Below are 6,845 nucleotides of genomic sequence, written 5' to 3' on the forward strand. Positions count from 1 at the left end.
GAGACTGTCATTCAGAGTAAAGTAAGTCAGAAAGAGAAAAACAAATACCGTATGCTTACACATATATATGGAATCTAAAAAAAAAAGTTCATGAAGAACCTAGTGGTAAGACGGGAATAAAGATGCAGACCTACTAGAGAATGGACTTGAGGAGATGGGGAGGGGGAAGGGTAAGATGGGACAAAGTGAGAGAGTGACATGGACATATATACACTACCAAACATAAAATAGATAGCTAGTGGGAAGCAGTCGCATAACACAGGGAGATCAGCTCGGTGCTTTGTGACCACGTAGAGGGGTGGGATAGGGAGGGTGGGAGGGAGGGAGATGCAAGAGGGAAGGGATATGGGGATATATGTATATGTATAACTGATTCACTTTGTTATAAAGCAGAAACTAACACACCATTGTAAAGCAATTATACTCCAATAAAGATGTTAAACAACAACAACAACAACAAAAAACATTTTAAAACCAGAAATTGTAATTGAATTATATTCAATGCCTTAAAAAAAAAAAAAAAAAAGACACATGCACCCCAATGTTCATTGCAGCACTATTTACAATAGCCAGGTCATGGAAGCAACCTAAATGTCCATCAACAGACGAATGGATAAAGAAGATGTGGTACATATATACAATGGAATATTACTCAGCCATAAAAAGGAACGAAATTGGGTCATTTGTTGAGATGTGGATGGATCTAGAGACTGTCATACAGAGTGAAGTAAGTCAGAAAGAGAAAAACAAATATCGTATATAATGCATGTATGTGAAACCTAGAAAAATGGTACAGATGAACCGGTTTGCAGGGCAGAAGTTGAGACACAGATGTAGAGAACAAACGTATGGACACTGAGGGGGGAAAGCCACAGGGGGTTGTGGGGATGGTGGTGTGATGAATTGGGCGATTGGAATTGACATGTATACACTGATACGTATAAAATTGATGACTAATAAGAACCTGCTGTATAAAAAAATAAATAAAATAAAATTTAATTAAAAAAAAAAAAAGTGTGCCAAACACCTGTGCAAACTCCTCAGCACCTGTGTGTCCCAAGGCCCTAACAGTTTGGGAGTGACAGAGTCACATTTATAGAAACACGGTTGTTGTCTAATTCCTCCCTTGCCTACTGCTGAGTATTTTCCTGATTCCCTTAGAAGCTTCCCCAAGCACTCCTGCATGTTGCCTGGAGACGTCCCACTGGGATTGAAGAGCAAGGCCTCTCAGCCACCACTTCCGGTTCTGCTCTGGCTTCAGCTCTGGCTCCATGTGGTAGGATCAGCAAGGCTCCAAGCTCTGGGAAGCTTGGAAAAGGTGCAATTTCACTGATGCTGCCTCTGATGACATCTTTTATCCGTGTTGTCTGAAGTCACGCTGTGCTCACATTGTGCTTTGCTGAAGCTGCCAAATCTCCAATATGGCTGGGGCCCTTCCCCGCTGATTGCCCAGTGCCCTCAATAGAGCAGTGGATAAAACACACAGCCTCACCACTTTTACTCCCCACTAAGTAAACCTTGTTAGCAGTTCAGAGTGCTGCAACACACACAAGACGATAAGAAACAAAGTCCTGGTTTATTTACATGGGAATCTCCAAAATGCTAGGCCTTTGGATAACTGTGCTGGATGGAAGGGTTAGCAGGTCAAGGCTGAGCCTTCCACCTCCCATTCCAAACCTAGATCTTTGAGTCGGCATGATCAGGCATGCACACAAGAGGCCTGACAGGGGCTGTAAATCGGACTCCTTATCACTTACACAAACAGTCCTACCTCATACACCCAGTAACACAAAGAACAGAGAGAGCTACGAGAATGATGAGGGGAAGCCAACTGTGGCCAGGACCGCTGCATGGATGCCTTGCCCCAAAGATACTGCAAGAGAAAACTAATAGTAAGTATGCATAGCACATCAAGACATTCATTTTAGGTAGTTTGATTTGCCCATCTTCCTCCTATCTTGTGTTCCTCTGACCTGGAGGATTCTTCACTCTGCATGTGCTGCTGAGATGACACTTCACAGGTGTGCTTCCATGAGGATCCAGGAGTAGGTATGGAGCTCCCTCTACATGGACCGTTGGGTATCCCCAATCTCATGTGCATCCTTTCCATTGCTTGCTGAGACCATAGTAAAACAAAGTAATAGTAATTTTGGACTCATGAAAGAAATCATTCCTGCTCATCTTAAATCTAGACTCATCTTTTTTAAATTGAAGTATAGTTGATTTACAACATTATGTTAGTTTCAGGTATACAGCATAGTAATTCAGGTTTTTTTGCAGATTATGCTCCATTGTAGGTTATTACAAGATAATGGCTATAATTCCCTGCGCTATGTAATATATTGTTGGCTATTTATTTTATACATAGTAGTTTGTGTCTGCTCATCCCATACCCCCAATTTGTCCTTCCCCCCTTCCCTCTCCCGTTTGGTCACCACAAGTTTGTTTTCTATATCTGTATAGATTCACCTTTTGGGTCTGGTCTAGCTCACAGGACCTTCTTCAGAATATGGGCTATGGGCCCTTCCCAGGATAAATGCATGGAGACAAAAATTGCCAGGAAGTAGAAAATGAAGATGCTATGCCACATGTGAGCATTTCGCTCTGTAGTGGATAAATCCCAGTGAACAAAGTTTCCCCAATGAGCTTAGCTCATCCACCTCCCTCAGCAAGACCAAGAGAAACCAGAAGTGTTTCAGTGCCCTGCCTAAGGGGGTATGGAACAAAAGTTCATTCAATCCTCACGCCCATAACGTACTGAGATAGGAACTTGAGGAAAGAGGCATAAACGTTTCTCCCTACACATTTCAAAAGAGTGAATGCCTGTGCCTTCCATATCATTTAGAATTTTGGAGAAACTTAACTTTCAGTGTCATTGGTAGCCTCCTCCCTCCTCTCTAAAACTCAAGGCCAATCCATGCAGGCAGTAATTGATGAAGATCTGCATACAGTGTTTAAAACCACCTTCTTCCTGCAATGCTTCAGTGCTATGATTGTACCAACTTCCACACTCTACCTTTTCAGGAAGAGTTGTTCCCAAGAGGTCTCCTATCATCCATACAGATAAATTCCTGGTGTTCCCACCCCTCCAGTGCTCCAGACAGGCCTCAACACACCTAGGGTGAGCACGACCTTGGCTCTGCTGAGAAATCAAGACCTGTCATAAACTAGCTCTTGTTGACCTTTATAGTCACCTATATTTACCTTTTTGTCCAGCTTACCAAACTATTCACATTGCCCGAGGTGTACACATGACCTATATATCTGCCCAAAAGTTGAATGCCATAAAACAAATAGCCAAAGTTTTGGGACCAAAAACTTCATGAAAGGGACTTCCCCAGTGGTCCAGTGGTTAAGACTCTGCCTTCCAGTGCAGGGGGTGTGGGTTCGATCCCCAGTCAGGGAACTAAGATCCCACGTGCCACGTGGTGTGGCCAAAAAAAAAAAAGACTTCATGAAAATATAAACCAACACTGGTATATGCAATCCCTTGTCCCCTTTACTAGCAAATTGGCTCTGGTTAATTTCAGAGTTCACATAACTGTCAGCTAGGGAAATGCCTTTCATAGGTCTAGGCCCAAATTCTGGACTGCTACTTTAAAACAATTTTATTTGGTTTTACTTTTACTATGTAATTAGTAAAGCTTAGTGAAGACTTAGGTATGTTGCCTTTGGACTGAAATATTTGCATATTGTCTTCAATGTGTCTTTAATTACTGTACTTTTAAATTACTGAAATTACAAGGCCTTAATAGAACTTATCAAAGTTAAATAAAAAAACAGCAAGCATTTTGATTAGCATTCTTTGCAAAGGAGTAAAAACACCCTAGAATTGAAGAATTTTCCCTAAATTGCTCAAGATGAAGTAGACTGGGTTTTGGAATACAGTGGGGAAAATGAAGTTCTAAAGAAATATCGCATAAAGGGAACCAGCTCTGGTACTCTGCAAAATAATACTACCATTGCGTTTAAATAGAAAACTGAGAAAATTAATTACATTAAATGGTCTTGGATTAGATGGTCTTTGCAGTAAATTGCATCTTTTTTTTTTTTTTTTTTTGCCAATGGTAATGGATATGTAAGGATATTGACAACAACATTGGAATAGCAGAGGAATTGAGAATGCTATACATTGATCAATGGGAAACTAGCTAAATTAATTATATTGCATATACATAATAAAATACCATGAAGAAAGCAAACACATATATAGTCTTTGGTTGAACCATATACCATTCTAAGTGCTCTACATTACATATACTATCTCACATAATTTCCCAACAATACTACTACTATCCCATTTTACATATGAGACAAGAAGTTAAGTAACATGCTCAAGATGACACACATATATATATATATTTTTTTTCTATGTCATAATATTGACATTCAGTCCAGTAATCCTCCAGTGTAACAGCTCCTTTACTTCGCAGTGAAAATTGATTTGTATATTTTGAAATTGTGAGAAATTTCACAATATGAAATTGTGCCAGTTCCAGCCTAGGCCTTAAAAGGTCTTGAGTGTTTCGTTTCCCTTCTTGTGCTTCTGTCATATCTGAGAAGTTCATGTCTGGGCTTGCCTACTAGATCAACAAGGCTGGCCCGCCTATCCCAGCCTAGCTCACCTGACTCCCAGCTGACCTGCAGGTACATGAAAAAAATAATGCTTTTTGTTATAGGCCACTGAGGTTTTGTAGTTGTTTGTTATTTAACAATAGTTAACAAATACAGTCTAATTAATTAACTTAAATTCCATTTAGAAATTTGTTCCTACGGAAAAGCTAAATTCTAACTCCTCTTGAAATTAAAGTTGCCAGATAGAAGCAAAACATTGGGCTTTCAAACCAAAGCGTGATGGAGTGATCAGATGCATTTTTTACTAGGTATCTTAAAGGTAGGTGAGATGTGCGGACACACAAACACACACAATCTAAGTGACTAGACAGAGATGAGAGAAAATAGAAATCAAGATACAATGACAATCCACTGATCTTTTAGTAGAACTCTGAGCAATTACACCCTAGCCAAACCGACAGATTTATAACTTATGAGTGGCCTGGTCCCATCTTACAAATTTCCAAAGGAAAACTTCGTTCCACCCCACCAACCCTCCCACAACACTCCAGTTTAAGAAGAGACCACTCATCTCTATATTGTGTAATCCAAGTGAACTTTCTAGGAGGCAAAGATATAGTGACAGCAACTTGACAGCTACCTTTAGCAATTTACTTTTAGCAATGTGGTCACTCGCTAAACAAAGATTCAGTATAAAGACAAATCAACATTTATATTCCACCTTTTCCAACTATTTCTATAAGCCAGTAACTAGCATTAATCAGAAAGCACTTTTCGAGCTTCTAAAATCTCATGAGAAGGCAGAGCTTCATTATGCTAATTTCTATTCTTTCTTTTCTTGTCCAGGTTGAAATGAAACCATTCCACAGGTCTTCATGCTAAGAAATAATGGAAAACCATTTATTTAAATTAAATAAAATTATTAGCCTTTTATTTGCTAAAGAGGTACCTTCAGTTATTGAGCATCTAAAACTATTGAAAAGTGGTATTCCCTTGTTTTGTTTTAAATTAATTATTGTCGACTCAGCTCTGTGCAGTTTATTAAGAAATTAAATCTTTATGAATATAAAATACATTTATAAGAATAAAAGATGAGAAAGCTATTTTTACATGACAAGTAGCTTAGAATTTTATATTTAAATTCATTTAAAGTAATCTGAAACATTCTAAATTCTGCAGAATGTGAACATTCACTGAAACCTTCTTTAAGAGTTAGAATTGCTCACTACTATAAATAAAATAGGTAACTAATGAGAACCTACTGTATAGAACAAGGAACTCTACTCAGTGCACTGTGGTGACCTAAATGGGAAGGAAATCTAAAAAAGAGTAGACATATGTATCTGTATTGAATATAACTGATTCACTTTGCTGTACAGCAGAAACTGACACAACGTTGTAAAGCAACTATACTCCAATTAAAAAGAAAAGTTAGAATTACTACAGTCTCATTCATTGGACATGATATGAGGATATGTATAAAATTTAATATAAACCTGTGAAAGTACCCCTTTGTCCTGAAAAATCTGTTTTTTAATCATTCATTCAAAAATAGTTATTGAGCACTATACTAGTCAGGGCCTCAGCAGGAAACAGATGGCATCCTCAAAATAGGAGGTTTTCAGTAGGAACTCGTTATAAAAGTGTGGGCAGGCTGAAGAGTAGTGCAGGAATGCTGGACTCAAACATCGGATCTGTAGGGACACTAAATCCATGGTACGGAGGGGAAGGGAGAGTTACCAGAAGTCATCGGGAGAGGGTTCAGTAATAGACATCTACCTTAAGAGAAGCAGTGACTTTAGGGAACACAGCTAGCTTGAGGCCACCCCACATTAGCTCTCTGTAAAATGCCAGTGAACGCAATCCTACCTCTTAAACCTGTGTCTTGGTGCTAACTCTGATACTCTCTCTTTGAGTTTAGGCAAGCATGCATACACTCCACCTTCACCTTCATTTATGTTAATCGTGGGTGCTTGGATTCAATGCCTTCTAAATCTCCTTCCAGCACTAATATTCCACACTTGGATTTTCTTATCAGACTATCTGTTCCAATTCTTCTTTGTTCAATCCAGGTCAAATAAACTACCCGAAAGCCAAATTCATTCTTTTGATTTACCTTCCCTCGTTTAAATAGCTTTATTGGACCTAGCCTAGTGTCTTATTAATAAAAAGTGGTTAATAGATGATTGCTGAATCTAATACAGTTACACTGACTACAATAGGATACCATTATTTATCTATTTTATCTACCCACTGGATTACCTTTCTCT

Source organism: Eubalaena glacialis, chromosome 6 (assembly GCF_028564815.1).
Source record: "Eubalaena glacialis isolate mEubGla1 chromosome 6, mEubGla1.1.hap2.+ XY, whole genome shotgun sequence".
NCBI classification, from domain to species: Eukaryota; Metazoa; Chordata; class Mammalia; order Artiodactyla; family Balaenidae; genus Eubalaena; species Eubalaena glacialis.